Below are 17,927 nucleotides of genomic sequence, written 5' to 3'. Positions count from 1 at the left end.
CTTCTAGACCTCTTCAGAGATGACAAAACAGAAGTTCAGAAAAATTTGATACTAGGTGTTTACAGAGCCTAAGTCCATCACTTTTTCTTCTATGTGTGGATTCAGTTTTATACTCCATTTTGCCATCTACCTGAAGTTTTTCTGAAATTCTTCTTTTACATGAAATCAGAAAGACCTGAATTCAAATCCTTCCTATGACACTAACTAGTCATATGTGATCATAAATAGTTCATACAATCTTTTAGAGTTCTAGCTTTCTCATATTTAAATGAATAACTTGGGCTAGATGACCTCTAATGTCCCTTCTAGCTTTAAATCTAAAATATTCTGATCACAAGAACCATGGCATACTACCTGAGAAATTTTGGAAAACAGCTAAACAGTTACATATTATAAGTGGCTTTGTTTTCTGTTTACAAACCTATACAGTAGTCTGCTATATGTAAATTCCTGTGATGGTTGCTGAATTTATTCTGTAATAGTTCCTGGAAATTCTGTTTTCTGTTAGCAACCTATTGGTTCATCTCCTAAAGTAACACTTGCCAAGGGATCATCCTTTGGAAATAATTTTGCATCTTCTCACCTCCTTGACCATCTTTTAATACCAACTGCTATGTGATCATACTAATTTAGCAAGTGTTGGTGATTTTTTCAATGTGAGAACTTCCTTTATTAGTGATATCTTAATCCACAATTTAGTAGGTAATTCTTAGAAAGTTACTGTTGGCTAAGTGACCTGACTATTGTCATAGGACCAATGTCAGAGGCTAAATTTGGAAGCTGGTCTTCCTAATTCTGAGTTCTTGTAGTCACAATGATTTCTTCATTGTTGATTTTCCTAACTTTAGAATCATAGGAAGAGACTTTAGTGGTCATCTAGTCTAACCTTCTCATTTTACAAATGGGGAAAATGAGTCTCAGAATGGTTAAGTGTTATGTCCAAGGTTAACAGGTAGTTAAGTAATAGAGCTTCAATTTGAACCGAGGTTCTATGATTCTAAGATCAGCGTTCTTTCTACTTTACCATCCTACTTTTTCAATTAAGGATTAAAAGAACAAAGTATGAGCAGTAGTCAAGTTTGTATGTAGTAAAATACTGTCACTGTTTTCAAAAAAGGAAGGAAAATAGAGTTTGTAAACTATCAGACAGTGACCTTGATGTTAATTTCTGGGAAAATCCTAGAAAGAACAATTAAAAGATGGTTGGGAAATATCTAGAAAGGGAAGCAGTGATTACAAAAGAACCTGCATAGCTTCAAGAAAAAGGGAAACCAGACCAACCCTTTTTCTTTTTTCTTTTTGATGGATTCCTAAACTAGTAAATTCCTAAACCAGTAAACTAGTATGCTGCAGATAAAATTTATTGTGAACCAGTGAAACAGTCTCACTACCCTGCCCCCTTAATACAAGCTAAAGCTAATTAACTCCTCCTAACCTTTGCTGGATGGCATACTTAGACTTGTGTTCTCTGCCCCTTATTTTTTACTCTTTAGGCAATTTAGAAAATACCCTCATTTCATTAATCCCAACTAAGTAGCCTGTTGGTGCCAGCAGGCTATTTATTTAAAACTCTTGAGGGGCTCTGAGGCCCTCAAGAAGAGGGCAAAGGCATTGCACAGTTTCTACAGCAGAAGCTATTTCACTGTGTGCTGCTTTGGACTCAGGATGATGGGGGGTACACACTGAGATTATTTCCTCTTGGCCTCTGTTCTCCTTTCCCTGTGTTAGTTTTACTTTTCTTCCTCAATTCTCCTACGTTTACCTAGATTAAAGCAAAGTTTTCATTAAGTATTTCATACCATTCACATAGAGAAGATGGAGAGATACAGAGGTTCCCAAACTTATTTGGCCTACTGCCTCCTTTAAAAAAAATTGCTCAGCGGTCCGCTGGAGTTAGGGTAGGTTAACCCTTACTTTCATTCAATGGCCCCCAATTGCACCTGAGGCCAGTACCACCCCCCTGGATCATTCCAGGATCCCCCAGAGGATGGTATCATACACTTTGGGAACCTATGGATATAGATAATAATGCAAGCAGTTGGCTTTAGAAATGGTTCCAAGGCCAGACTCAAAGTGTAGTTGTTAGTGATTCAGTATCAATGTGGGGGGCTGGAAATAGTTGGAAAAGGTCTCTACCCTGCCCTGTTTAACATTTTTATAGATAATTTGGATAGATGATATGCTCATCCAATTTTTTCAGGTATGGTTTTAGACTAGATGGTTTCTGAGATTCCTACCAGCTCTCAGATTTTGTGATCCCACTTTAGGATGGATAGTTTAGTGGAAAGAGTGATGAACAAGAGTATTAAAAACTGCTACCACATGGGCAAAATGAGAAGTATGTACCAAAAATATAAGGAACAGAGAGGGAAAATCAATAGCATATTCTTTGATGAAGGTTGCCAATCTCTTGATAGGAATTACTGTCTTCTTCAGAGTTCTTGTAAATGGTAAACTTCACTGTTTAGGGGGTAGCTAGGTGGAACAGTATATAGAGCACCAGGCCTGGAGTCAGGAAGACTCATCTTCCTGAGTTCAAATCTTACCTCAGACCCTTACTAGGTATGTGACCCAGGGCAAGTTATTAACCCTGTTTGCCTCAGTTTCCTCATCTGGAGAAGGAAATGGAAAACCACTCCAATATCTCTGCCTCTAAAACCCCAAATGAGGTCACAAAGAATAGGACACAACTGAAATGACTGAACAACATAGAGCTTTACTTTTACATCATCAATTACATTATGTATTCAAGTTTTAAAATTTCTGATAACATTCAATATCAACAGATCTATTACTAAAAATGTCAAGGAAGCTTAAGATAAAACTCTAAAATGGTATATACTGAGCACACTTTTATCTGCATAGCTCATTTATAATAAAATTTGGTAGGTGAAGAAAAAAATTTGTTCAATCGTTTATTTGTATTTCATTAAATCTAAACAAGTCAGAGGCTATCTATCGTCCCTGTCTAATCAGTTAATGGGCTAGTGCTGAATCTGTTCTGTAAGTGTGAGACACCATATGTTGGTTTCTTCTTTTAAATTCTATTTTGCTAAAAGCTGCACACAGACTTCCTGATGAGATATTTCATCCAAGAACTGTGAAATGTAAACACTGCCACAGGGCAGTTCTCACTGGTTTTTGTCCTGTATGACAGGAAAATGAAAGCAGAGAATATTTTCTAATGCTGATGCTTCTATCCTTATTTCAGTTATGCTCTTAAGTGTCCCAATCATCCATGAGGTTCACAGGTTCCCCAGTGGGAATAAAATATGGCTATTTTCAGAATAATTGACAGTTGGCTATAATTTCCCTAATTAGAAAAACATACACACACTAATCACTCCCTCCCTCCTCCCCAGAACCACCAAATAGTGTGCATACTAAATTAAACACAAAAAAACAAATTCAATTTTCCCTGGGCACAAGGAACCTACCATTGGATGGATTAAATAAGGTTGTGAACTTAATTCTGAGTTCTTACAAAGTTTTTCTACTTGTTTGGGATTTGACCAAAATAAATTACTCAGCTGTAATGTTACAACATGAAAATCCCTAGGGATGGACATATTCCCAATTGAGAATTCAGGTAGCCATAGAAACTGAGAGAATAAGATGAATCAGTATGGGAAAATTAGATGCTGTGAAAAATTACATTAGGAACAGGCCCCCTTATGGTAATGAAGGGTTAGTTCAGGTCTTAAGTTAAGACTGTTTGCAAGGAGTGAATATAGGTATAAAAATAGCTAGTAGTAGGTTATCTGGAAGCTACTTAGTGATAGACTCTCTCTCAAGAGCTCTCAGTTCTTTGGGATGGGGAAAAGATGATTTCCCCTAGAAATTATCCAGCATCTATTAATAAATATATTCTCCATTTTGATCTCTGTGCTCAAAAGCATAAATGTACTCTTTCCTGTAGATTAATAGGATGTTATTAACTTGAAATAACTGGATATAACTCTAAATTTTAGTGTTTTTTTTTAAATTATCATAGCATTGCTTCGAGTTAGCAAGGTATAGTGAATTCAAGTTTTGCCTTTGACATTCTAGCTTTACTACCTGGAGCAAGTAATTTGACCTTTCATGGCCCCAGGCAACTCTCTAAGGTAATAAAGTGCTTATCTATATTGGGAGAACAAGTTCCTATAAAGATGAAAAAACAAGTCTCGTTAAAAAATGGTGATGAATTGCAGTTTTTTGATTGATCCATACTTTTATCTCATTCTTCTTGTATGGCTGATGGGTTGATCTTTTGGAATATCTAGGACTAGGGTCCAGAGGGCCATGGAAGAGTGAAGACCACAAAGAGAATGAACAAAAGATCTGTAACTTGGTCAGATTCTCCAGCCATCATTGCCACCCAGCTAGATTTATGATGTAGGCATAAAAAATGGCTAAGCTTTCCACAAAATGGATGCTATTTAAACATATTAACTAAATCTGAAATTTTGCTTGTTTTTCTACGTGAGCCAGTTTGATGTAATAGACAGAATACTGATTTGGAGTCAGAAGCCCTGAATTCAAATCTGGTGCTTTACTTTTCTAGTTCTCTGTTTCCTCATCTGTAAAATTCAGGGATTGGACTAGATGATCTTTAAAGCTGCTTCCAACTCTAAATTTGTGTTCTTAATTTTTCCTATTCCAATTGAAATGTTCAAGTTGTTTTCCTTACATCATTCTTTTTACTAATTTCCTAATTATATGTTTTTCCCCCTAATAAATCTAGGATTAGTTACTTATGGGTTTTACTGTTTTAGTATTGATGGTCTTGCTATTTAGAATCTGAGAGAATCTGAGTTAATTACGGAAAAAATGTGGTTGAAAATGTCACTTCTCTGCTAGTTCAATACTAAGCAAACTATCCTGAAGCAATGTTGGCAAATAACCATCTAACCTTGTACTTTCTACTTTCTAATAATTGTTCTCTGCACTCATGGGGCTCCATGGATGAGGATAAAAGGAACCTTGGGATCATTTCAAGCTTTCAGAACTGAAACAAGTGCCTGCATCATCATTCTCAAGCTGCTGATAGGTAGATGCTCCATCTTCTGTTCTTCTTTCAGTGACTTTCCTCTTCTGGGTCCTTTCTCTCTCCTAGTCTGTAGAGCCATGGTCTTGGACTCCTGGCCAGGTCTTGCCTTCTATCCCCAGAGTTCTCATCTTGGTTTGCAACTCTCAAACTTGCAGCCCAGTAAGGGCTCCTGGTAACACCCACTGCACAAGCACTACAGTGGGAGAGGGTTCCAGAGAGAGCTGTATGGATGGGTGTAGGGTAAGACACATTTGGAGCTGGAATTCACGGAAGTGGTGAAAAGCAGAGAAGCAAAGAGCAAGAAGGGTGAAGGCATTTGGTAATTTTACACTTTAAATCATATGTAACATTCAATTTTTCTTCTGTTTCTTATATGTTTTCAAATTAGCTTTGATTTTTAAGTATATATAAACATTCATCTGTGTCTCATGGGCAATTTTCATGCCAATTGATGATACATCCCATGTTTGCAGATGTATCAAATGTTCTCCTTTAATTTAAAGAGAGCCCTATATGAGGAAAAAAAGCAAACAACCCAACAATAGATGTTAATTGTAATCTTAATAGCTTATTATTGAAAGCAGTTGAACAGTAGGAGAAAGAATAGGATAATAATAGTGTGTGCAATGATGAGGACATTTTGTTAAAAATGGAACAATTCAGATGAGTAGGGAGTGTGCAGAAATATGTACAAAGTGGTCATCATCAGCCTAATAATGGTCCAGTGACATTATTTTGGCCAGAAGAAATTACTTTTGAAATATCAAGCTATGCATTTCAATTGAAGATAGGTCCCCTTCCCTACCCCCAACTTCTTCAGGGATATTTTAATACATCAAGTGGTCCAGTATGATTTACTTTGCTACAGGTTGATCATGGTCCTCTCAGCTGCATTTAAGTGGCATCTACTTTTCCACTGCTGTGTTCCCGTGACTTAATATATTCCAGCCAATTTTCCTCAACTTGTTTTATATTCCTTCAAGGCCTACCATTTATAGTCTTCTATGTCTGTGTTATTGCTTTTCTAGAGACCTTCATAGGTACTTTGAAGCTGTTGTTATAATATTTGCTTGATCTTGAGACTTTCTGCAGCATCAATGTGATTTCTCATTCCTGGCTCATTTCTAACATCCCAACCATATGTTTTCAGAATAACTAAATATTGGTGGGGCAATGGTATATGAAAGATCTGAACTGACTGCATATCAGAAAGAAGTTCACATGAATTCTGGAAGGCCAACACATTTATAATGATTATACTAGGACTATGAAGACATTTTGATACTGGCTCAATATTTTGTCCTCCCCACTACAAATAAATTATCATGAAAATGATGACTGAACAAATAGATCATAAGTTTATAGGAAACTGAGTTAAGAGTTAATTTCTGAACTTAGACAGCCCTAGAGGTTGGTGATGAGAGACATAGCAATGTTTGATATTTGATTGGATACATGTCGAAAAACTCTGCCATTTTCCGTATGGAGTAGAATTCATATTTTTTATAAGATTTCAGCTCCATCATTAGCACTGTCTCAGAGCCTAACTAAAACCATTCAGGGAGGGATACACAGATGAAAGGTCAAAGGTAGCTTTGAATTCATAGAGCTTCAAGTAATACTAAGGTGGTAGCAGTCTGATTGTCCACATGTCATCTCTTGCCCTGGCCATGTGACTGACCCATCTTAGCTTCCTATCACACGTTTCCTCAATGATATTTTTCTCTTGTTCTTATAAGTTCTTCATTGGTTATATGTCACAACCTGTTCACAACCTCCATGCCCCTTTCTGTACCTCTGTGTGATATTCATTTTTAAGTACTTGGAGACTGTCATATTCCATATATTGCTGCTATAGTGACACTGATAGAATGTAGATATTAAAAAATGGACTTTTGTCTCATGAAAAGTATCTGTTACATAGTTGTTAAATATATATATATATATATATATATATATATATATATATATATATATATATATATATATATATATTTTAGGCACTTGGGGTTAAGTGACTTGCCCAGGGTCACACAGCTAGTAAGTGTCAAGTGTTTGGTCTGAGGCCGGATTTGAACTCAGGTACTCCTGACTTCAGGGAGGTGCTCTACCCACTGTGTCACCTAGCTGCCCCTTTAAATAGGTATTCTTAAACCACAAATATTATAATATCACTCCTCTACTCAAGATTTTTCAGTGGCTTCCTATGGTCTCTAGGATAAAATACAAAGTACTTAGCCTAACATTTGTAGCTCTCCCCAGTGTAGCTTCCACCTACCTTTACAGTCTTATTTCAACTCTTCCTTTCCTTTTACTTCCTATTTTAGTCAAAATGGTTTGGTAGGTGCTTCTTGTACATGATATTCTCACTTCTGTCACTTATCTCATTTTATCTCATTGTATGTGTTATTTCCCATATGTTTGACAATTGTTTTGCCTGTGCCCAGATGGCTTTTGATCCCTCAACTACAACTACATCTCACAAAACTTTGGAGGCTGGGAGACTGGATCTTGTCCCCAGGGGCCTATCCTCCAGGAACAGACATCTTTGGGTCCAGAACACCTGGAAGGCTAGAGATTGGGATTTATGAGGAATGATAGCCAAGAAGAGAATCCTTCCTCAAGGCATGGATTGTTTTTGGTTCTCTACAATTTCCTGTTCCACTAGCAGAGAATTCAACCGCTGTGAACTGAGGAACCAACATGGTTCTCTCATCCCAGTCAATGAGCAAGCGGCACTGGCTGTTGTATTGCTCACATAGCCCTTGCTGATTTCAAGAGAGACAACCAGAGGGGCAGCTAGGTGGCATCATGGACAGAGCACCGGCCCTGGAGTCAGGAGGATGTGAGTGCAAATCTGGCTTCAGATATATAACACTTACTAGCTGTGTGACCCTGGGCAAGTCACTTAACCCCAATCACCTTACAAAAACAAAAAAAGAGAGACAACTAGAATGTTTTTGATTTATTTATTACTATGAAGGTGGTCCTCCTTGGAGAGTTTTCTGAGTGCAAAATTCTCAGTGAGTACCCTTGGCCACTCTAAATTGGTAGTGACAGAGGTCTGAACTTTGGGAGGTTTGAGTTTGCCAGCTTCTGGGGTTGTGAGAGAAAAGAATTGATATGGGAAATGAATAGTTTGTGGGCTAGAAAAAGTATGCACTAGGTGTATTGACATTAACCTGTTTTATTTATCGTATGTGATTACAATTAGCATGCCAGTATGTCTTTGTAGTTGACCTTGAAGGAAATATAGCAGGGACTGGTTGAAGCGGAAGAATTTTTCTAAGCAGGATGGAGACTGAACCATTTATTTGACTAGTGGAAACACCAAACCCACATCCCTACATAGATGAGGAAGCAGGGCCAACCACAAAGGGGTAGAAATAAGTGAAGAATAATAGCCAACTGTTTTGAAATCAAAGAGAGGTATAGGTTTGGTGATTACCCAGAGCATGCTCTTCTGTTATCTAGTATCCTTGAAAAGTGAATCTGAAAACTTGTGTGACAGTCACTTGCCTAGGATTCTGACTGAGGCAGCTAGGTAGTACAGTGTATTGAATTTTGGGCTTTGTGTCAGGAGGATCTGAGTTCAAATGCAGCCTTATACACTTAGTAGCTGTGTGACATTGGGTAACTTGTTTCCCCTCTGTCTGCCTCAGTTTTCTATACAGTAAAATGGGGATTAAAACAGCATTTACCTTTCAGGGTTGTTGTGAAAATCAAAAGACCATATTTGTCTAGCCCTTAGCATGGTGCCTTGCACATAGTAGTTTCTTCATAAATGCCTGTTTCCTTCCTTCCTTCCTTCCTTCCTTCCTTCCTTCCTTCCTTCCTTCCTTCCTTCCTTCCTTCCTCCCTCCCTTCCTTCCTTTTATTCTTCTGAATAGGATCAGACAACGGTCACATTATCCTTTATTTGAAACATCTGCAGTGTTTCCCCTTCCTCATTACCACCTCTTAGAATCACTACCTTCCCTCAAGGGACTTCTCATGGGATGCTTCCTTCTCAAGGCCTTCCCTAATCTCCCAATTTTTATGTCTATCATTTTAAATTACTTTATATTATTTTATACATGTTTACTTGTGTAATGTTGTATTCCTCTAGCAAAATGTAAACATGAAGGCAGGGTCTGTTTCATTTTTGAATCCTTTTGTATCCTCAGCTTCTAGCCCAATATCTTGCACACAGTGAATACTTAATAAATATTTGTTCAGGCAAGTTGAATTGAGTGTTTGCTACTTTCTCTCCATTCTGGTTGCCTTCATCTGAATATGCTCCAGATTCCTCCTATTTCTTGCTCAAATACTCTTTCCAAGGGACTAGGAAATAAATCTCTCAGAAATTAACTTATTTTGGAGAAGGACAATATTAAAATGAAGTAGCAGAAATTCTTATAGTCATACTAGAAAGTTATGAAGGAAAATGTTCAGGGATCACTTATCAAAGTGATCTAATCCTAGGAAAATGGGTTGAGTTAATTTTGGGTTAGGAGAAAAGGAAGAAATTAATTTTTTAAAATTGATTTTTAATGAGGTACTTTTCTCACACCTTATTGATATGTAAGTCTAGGGAAAATGTGGTTTTTTTTCTCTCTCAATGTGGGGGCAAATTTGACTTAAAGCTAGAGGAATCACAAAATTTTAAAATTGGAAGAGACCTCAAAAGCAACTTAGTCTGCCTGTATTTTAAAGGAATTCTTAATGTAACATACTGGTTTAAGGGTTATCCAGCTTCTGTTCAAAGACCTCTAATAAGGAGGAATATCACAATCCCTCCTATCCTCTGCAACCCATTTCAGTTTGGGATAGCTACAGATTTTTTCCCTCCAAAATGAAGCCTAAATTTGCCTTTCTGCAACTTCTACCCATTTTTTCTGGTTCTGTCCTTTGATGTCAAAAGGAACAAGTCTTCTCTTCTGCTTTTGAGAGATCTTCAAATACTTGATGACAACTATTATGTCCCCCTTCCCCCAAATGTCCTTCCTCCCCCTCTGCCATTCTTCTTTTCTTCAGGCTAAATATATTCACTTCCGTCAACTGATTCTCATGACATACAGTTAAAGCCTGATACCATCTTGGTTGTCTTTCTCTGTATACTCTCCTTATCAATATAATTTTTAAAATTCAACACCCAGAAGTGAATACAATACTTAAGATATGGTTCAATCAGGACAAAATCTAGAGGCATGATTACCTCCTTACTCCTGGATGCTATGCTTCTCTTAGTACAGATGGGTATCATTTGAGCTTACCTAGGACTGATGGTCTTTTCTGGACAAACTGTTCTCTGATAATATTTTTCCCATCCTTTACTTGTAAAGCTGATTTTTTTAAACCAAAGTATAAAACTTTAAATTGATCATTGTTGAAGTTCATCTTAATAAATTCACCAATGATTTAGACTGCCTCAAGATCCTAATTCTGTTAACATGTCTGTTAACTATCATTCTCACCTTTGCATCACTTTCAAATTTGATGAGCATGACAATTAAGCCTTTGTCAAGTCAGTGATAAAAATGTTAAATAGCACATGGCAAAGTATAGATCCCTGGTGCACTCCACTGGAGATCTGCTAGGTTGACATTGAGAACCATCAATAACTACTTTGGGCATTCAACCAGTTTATAATCCATCTAATTAAGTTATTATCTAGTCCATATTTCTCCACTTTTTGTACAGGCATAGCATGAGATACTTTATCAAAAGCTTTGTTAAAATCTATTTATATTTATTTATAATTTTTATAATCTTTAGTCTTCTTCAGGGGTTGGACTCCTGTGGCCTCAAGGCCACATATAGCCCTTTAGGTCCTCAAGTGAAGCCCTTTGACTAAATCCAAACTTCACAGGACAAATTCCCTTAATAAAATGATTTGAACTAGGACTTAGTTCATTAACCTGTCAAAAATACAAAAAAAGACTTTTTTTTTTGATGAAACCATGCTAGCTCTTTTAAATTATTCCTTCCTTTTTCTCATTTGTCACTAACTGTGGCTTTACTAATATAGCCTAGAGTTTTTCCAAGAATTGAAGCCAAGTTTGTTGACTTATAGTTTTCAGACTCTTTTCTTTTCCCTTTTGTGAAAATCAAGACATTTGCTCTTCTTTATCAACTCTCCTGTTTTCTGTGATCTTTCTAAGATTCAACAATCATGTCTGCCAATTCTTTTGGGAGCTAAGAATGATTTTTCTTTGGGCCAAGAGAATTGAATTAATCAGTAGCAAATTACTACTCTTTTTATCTTGGTTTCAACTTTGATTAATCCCCTCTTTCTGTCATTTCCAATGCAAAGGAAATTTTTGGGAAAGAAAACATAAGGAAAATAAGCACTGGGTATCTCTACCTTCCATTTGTTGTCAATTAATCTTGTCTCATTCCCATACCCAAGAAGCAATTCCATTTCATCTTCAATCTTCTGCTTTCTCCCAAACAGGTAACCACCATCACTGTTACCACCATTAAATTCATTTGCTGTTTTGTTGACTTCTCTTGGAGGGTTGTTCTGAAGATTATCAACCTGGATGCTATTTTTTGGGAGATAGAGTTCTCACATTTATCTTCTTTAACTTGTCTTTGCTTCCATATTCCATACACTTCTGATAAAAGTCTAAACTCTTTGTTGACTTTTCTGTGCATCCATATTTATTTTCTTCATATAGTTGCCATTTTTTCCTCCTGGTTGGAATTATTTTTGTGATTTCAAAATTCTGTTATCAGAGTTTCCTATTCCTCTTGGGCTGATTTTCCCATAGAATTTTAGTCCATGTGATCTTATCCATCTTCCATCTGAACCCTTTGAAATATGTTTTCATAAAATCTAGGATGCATGTCAGATTATGCCCAGCTTTTCTCTTCTTGTGTATGACAAATTCTAGGAAATTTCTCCATTATTTTCACCCAGCAAATGGTTCATCCCTTTGATTTATAATAAGACCCTATATAGTATTTCCCCCAATAGGATTTTTTTACTTGTTGAAATGTGAAATGGTCATTACTAAAGTTTTTGCACAAACAAAATCAGTGCAGCAAAGATTAGAAGGAAAGCAGGAAACTGGGGAAAATTTTTATAACAAGTTTCTCTGATAAAGGCCTCATTTTTCAAATATATAAAGAACTGGGTAAAATTTATAAGAATATGCCTCATTCTTCAATTGATACATGGTCAAAGGATATGAACAACCTGTTTTCAGATGAAGAAATCAAAGCTTTCTATAGTCATATAAATTCTCTAAATCACTGCTGATTAGAGAAATGCAAATTAAAATAACTTTGAGGTACCACCTCACACTTATCAGATTAGTTAATATGACAAACAAGGAAAACAACAAGTATTGGAGGGAATGTGGAAAGATTGGGACACTAATGTTGGTGGAGTTATGAAGTGATCCAACCATTTTGGAGAGCAATTTTGAACTATGCCCAAATATCTCTCAAACTGTGCTAAATCTGTCTCCTGAAGAGAACAAAGAAAAAAGGAAAAGATCTTTATTTATTTATCCTTATTTATATATCCCAAACATGTTTATAGAACCTCTTTTTGTGGTGGCAAAGAATTGGAAATCAAAGCGATGCCCATCAATTGGGGAATGGCTGAACAAATTCTTGGTATGATTGTGACTGAATTGTGGTTGTTTAGTCATTTTCAGTCATATCTGATTCTCTATGACCCCATTTGGGGTTTTCTTGGCAAAGATACTAGTTTGTCATTTCTTTCTCCAGCTAATTTTACAAATGAGGAAATGGAAGCAAACAGAATTAAGTGACTTGCCCAGGGTCACACAGTAAGTATCTGAGTCTTCATTTGAACTTGGGTCTTCCTTCCTCTAGGCATGGTGCCCTATTCACTATGGCACCTAGTTGCCCTGTGATGGAATACTTTTGTGCTATAAGAAATGAAGAGTAGGATGGTTTCAGAAAAACCTGGGGAGACTTGTATGAAGTGAAGTGAGCAGAGCCAGGAGATCATTGTGCACAGCAACAACAATATTGTAGGGTGATCAACTGTAAATGACTTAGCTATTCACAGAAATACAATGATCTAACATAATTCTGAAGGACTTATGAAAAATGCTATCCATCTTCAGAGAAAGAACTGCTGTAGTCTGAATGCAGATCTAAGCACACTTTTAAAATTTTCTTCATTTTTCTTGTTTTTTTTTTGTCTATGTTCTATTTTGCAACATGGCTAATATGGAAATATGTTTTGCATGATTTTACATGTATAATGTGTATAAAAGTGCTTATCTTCTCAAGGAGGGGAGAGAAAGGATTTAGAATTCAAAAAATATAGAAATGAACGTTAAAATTATTTTTACAGATAATTGAGAAAAATAAAATAAAAACATTCTCTCTCTCTCTCTCTCTCTCTCTCTCTCTCTCTTTTTAAAGAAACAATCAGTATTGTTAAGGCAAATTAAGATTTTTTTGCCTGCTCTTTTTTGTCAGGAAGCAAATGTCTGGATGATTGAAGCCTCTCATCACTATTATATAATTTCTCATTGTTTGGTTTGTGATATGTTTCCTAAGTTCCTCATCTGGTATCTACAGTCATCATCCTAGGAAGTAAATCCTGTGGAGAAACACCCTGCAGACTGATCCAAGCAGGTGCTATAGCCACATGTACTAAAGGCCCATACAAGAAAGTTCTTGTCATCAAAATCCTTGGCACTGTCAGGTGATTCAACATCAGACACTAACATCAGTGGACATGACATTAAAGAAAAGACATTACCATCTGCTTTGCTGTTGTGTGCTAAAGAACATGGGATTTTTCCATTCGATTTGTAGCTAAAACTTCCCATAAGGGTTGTCTCCCTCATTAGAATGCTAGCTTCCTGAGAGCAGAGATTGTCTTAATTTTCTAATTGTATCCCCAGTATTTGTATCACAGTATTTTGTCCATGGTAAGTGCTTAATAAATATCTCATTAATTCATTCATTCATCCAAGTGGTCTGTAATATATGTCCATGACAAAACCACTTTTGTTTCTCCCTCCACCAATCTTTACTCTCTCCTCCATCCCTGTACCCACTCCTGGTTTCAAGTTTTCCTTTAATAAGTATATCTTCTTAATACATAATGCTATACCACACTCTCTGACCTATTCTGTTTCTATTATATAAGTTCCATCCATACAGAGTCATATTTTAGTCTTTAGTATCATCCCATCAACTCTCAGAAATCTGTGAGTTTACATCCTTTCATTAGGGCATCTCGTGTCTTGCTTGTTGCTTAAGCTTTGTTTATAGATATATAGAATTTGTACATAGTATGTGGGAGTATATAGAATAATAGTGTTTAAAGTGGCCCCTTCAGATTCTTTAAAAACTTGTGTCTGTGTCCTTCTCTCTATTTATCCCTATTTATTTATTTGGATGGGACCTGGAACTTTGATTTCATTGCTATGGAGAACTCCCAGGTGACAACACTCCTACTAATCTGGTTGACTCTTTCTCTTCAATTTATAGCTTCAGAGTTGCCTAGAGCACCACATGAAAAAGTGACTCGTCTAGGGTCACATCGGCGTATATGTCACAGGGAGAACATGAACCCAGGTCATGCTACCTGCCAACTATGTGTAAATATATGTGTATAGAACATAAAGATGTTTCCTTCTTTTTACAATTTTCTATCACTAATTGAGGTGAACAATTTTCAATAGAAATATTTATGATACAAATCCAAAGTAGCATTAAACTTTAAAATGCCATATATTCACACCCCTAGTTCACTGAATTTAAAATCACATGTAGATAGGAGATGTGGTCTTTCTAATTCATCCTCCTCAGTTTCAATCACTGCTGTATTAACTATGTATATGTAACTATATATACCATGTAAACACATGCACATGTGTGTATTTGTATATGTATATGTATATGCATGAGTATATATATATATATATATATATATATATATATATATATATATATATATATATATATATATACACATACATACATATATACATGTGTATATATATACCCTAGATTAGGCTTGAGGATCAGTAAGTTGGAGGAGACAGATTTTATTGCCCACTTTCTGCTCTCTCTCCAAATCATGTGTTATTCTTGGCTATTAATCTCCTTTTTCTTCCTATAGGCAAGGTTAGTGGGACAGAAATAGTTTTGGCTGGCAAACCTCCACATAAGTCAACAGCTCCTCAGTTACCTTAGATAATGAGAGCCAAATACATTTTGAAATAGCTGATATGAAATAATATCTTAGTGGGGAGGAGGATATTTGAATAGAGGACTTGAAAAGAGAAATTTCTAAGATGTAATGCTGCCTATTTTGTGTATAACCTTGCTGTACTCTCTTAAATTTCCTGCCTCAATTTCCTACCACAGTGAAGCCTCTAATGTGGGGTAAGTCAGAATTAACCTGCTTATCAAATATTAAAGTTGTGAGATCTAATGTTTAGTGGTTTTGGGTATCTGAAGATATGAGCATATCTGATTCTTTTATTTTGAGCCATACTTGTGATTTTCTGGGTATAGGAAATTCCTGGTGTGGAGCTTCCCTCCACTAAACTTAACTATAATTTTTTTCTTATACTTGTCTGGCACACTGATACCTAATATGTGTCAGAGGCAGGATGTGAAATTAGATCTTTCTGTGTCTAAGACTGTCTTATATTCACTTTGTCACATTGATTCTCAAATATATCTGTATTCATATAATAATGAGCTATAGCAATTTTCTTTGGTATGTAGATTAGAGAGTATTTATCTACTTCATTGACTCATAACAAAAAACTGAAAACCTCAAAAATTGAAAGTTCAAGTAAATGGAGAAAATATTTTAGTTCTTATGTTTACACATACCAAATGTTATTCTTCAACCTATAGAAGACATCCCAAAGAATATTGCTTTTAAAAAAATAGCCTTTTCATAAAATTCATTATGAAAACTATCATCTCTAGCTGGCAGGGGTACAGAGTTTGAATTAAATCTTTACTAGATAAAATAAAAAGCAGGTTTACTCATAAATGACTTTTTCTAGATGTACCTGGAGAATGTTGCCTTTTTCAAAACTATGACTTCATAGAATTATGACAAAAGGAAGAAGAAAACAATTTTCCTGGAGGCAGTCACATTTTTCAGTATTATACTTTATGTGTATTCCAATTCTTTTAAAGTTGGTAAGTAATGTATGAGATATTTCGGAAGCACCATAGCATAATGTATAGAGAGCCAGAAAGATCTGTGTTCAAGCCCTGCCTCTTACACATATAAGCTATATGACCATGGGGAATTCATTTAACCTATCAGTCTATCAGACAGTTCTAAGATTATCATTTGCGAACACATTGCTCTGTCTTGGTAAAGGGAGTAACACACCGAGAGGAAACTATTCAGCTAATGTCTGGGCCAAAAATTCAAAACTTAAAAAAATAATGATCATGACCATATGATATGTATTTTATAACATTTTTAAGAATTATTTACAACTTGTCTAATGCTACTAAGAACCGGATTATTTAAGCTTACTTATTTATTTAATTTAACAAATTAAATAAACAAGATTTACTTATTTAATAAGAATGCTTATTAAAACGTAGGTCATATCAAGAGAGAATGAAATTTAACCAAACTTATTAAATTTCTCTCTGGGTATTTCTCATCTTGAATTCAATGGTATGATTGTAATCTGAGAATTATTGTTATTATTTTTAGGGAAGTAGATCATCCTCTCATTATCAATAATACAACATTCTTTAGCTTGTCAAAATTCTCCTTCATTACTACAACTGTTCCAAATGCAGCATTTAACTGCAAAAAATATTTGTATTAAACTTGTCAATGGATTTAGTAATTGAATGCCCCATACTTCTTCCCTTCCCAAGATTTGCCTTGCTAATTATATTTTATTTTTGCTAATATTAGAGTTTTCAACCCTTGGACAACAAGGGAGAAAGGCAGCAGGGAATTGACATGGAAAACTTATTTGGTATATGAGTTTAATGTGAATAATTCATAAAATAGATGAAATGCAACATAAGACAAAAGGAGTTGATTTGTCAAAATGATATTTACAAACATCCTAAATGCTTGTTGTTGTTGTCATTGTTGATATGTGACTTTGGCCATATTGGTGTTTTTTATGAAGCTTCCTATAGCCATTTTTCTAAAGTAAAAATGTCCAATGATTTTGCCATTTGCTGGCTTTCCTTCAAGATATTTTTCTTCAGTAAAACAATAATTTAGTTAATTCCCCATAGAATCATCCTGATTGGAAATGACTCTTCCTGCCAACCATATTTAATGGATTTTTTCCCCCATCCTTAGGGATGGCCAAATGGCACAAATCCACTACTTCCTTTAGAGTTAAGTTTTAAACTTGGACCCTGCACCCAAAGTTTTTACTCAAGTAAAAGCTTATCTGAAGACATGGGGCAAATTTTAACTTCAGTAAAAGCTTTGCCTTGTTAAGCATTATATTAACTGGGTGTTCTACTTACAGTTTTTCCTCTCCTTTCTTAGGGCTATGTGACAAGTGCTGGATTAAGTATTACAGATGAAGTTTTACAAATTTTTTATTTTAGACAAATACTAAAACTTAAATACATAATAAGAAAAGAACAAGAAACATTATAAACTTAAATATAAAATAAGAAAAAAACAAAAAAAATGTCATGTGCACAGCAGAACATGAGAAGATTCAAAATATATAGCAATAACTTTTCATTTCAAGAAAGCCTATATGTTAAACACTGTGCATTGTGTTGAAAGGTGTCCATCTTTGCTTCCTTGTAGGTTTTCTTTTGTTCTCTGCTGTGCACTTTTTACTTTGTTCTTTTTTTCCCCTCACTCCCCCCTACTCACTACTCCAAGGCTACAATTGAGCATTGTATATATTTATACATAGGTATTGACACACACACACAC

At 35.6% G+C, this 17,927-nt stretch overlaps 1 protein-coding gene across 1 annotated transcript in view; it reads right to left on the bottom strand.

Moving 5' to 3' along the window:
• EPHA6 (EPH receptor A6) overlaps positions 1–17,927 on the bottom strand; it is a 1,178,244-nt gene that overhangs the window by 197,332 nt on the left and 962,985 nt on the right. The window lies entirely within an intron of this gene.

The sequence above is a fragment of the Phascolarctos cinereus genome, unplaced genomic scaffold (genome assembly GCF_003287225.1).
Source record: "Phascolarctos cinereus isolate Bilbo 61053 unplaced genomic scaffold, phaCin_HiC Scaffold_725;HRSCAF=1366, whole genome shotgun sequence".
NCBI lineage: Eukaryota > Metazoa > Chordata > Mammalia > Diprotodontia > Phascolarctidae > Phascolarctos > Phascolarctos cinereus.
This window is presented reverse-complemented; position numbering and strand designations above follow the sequence as displayed.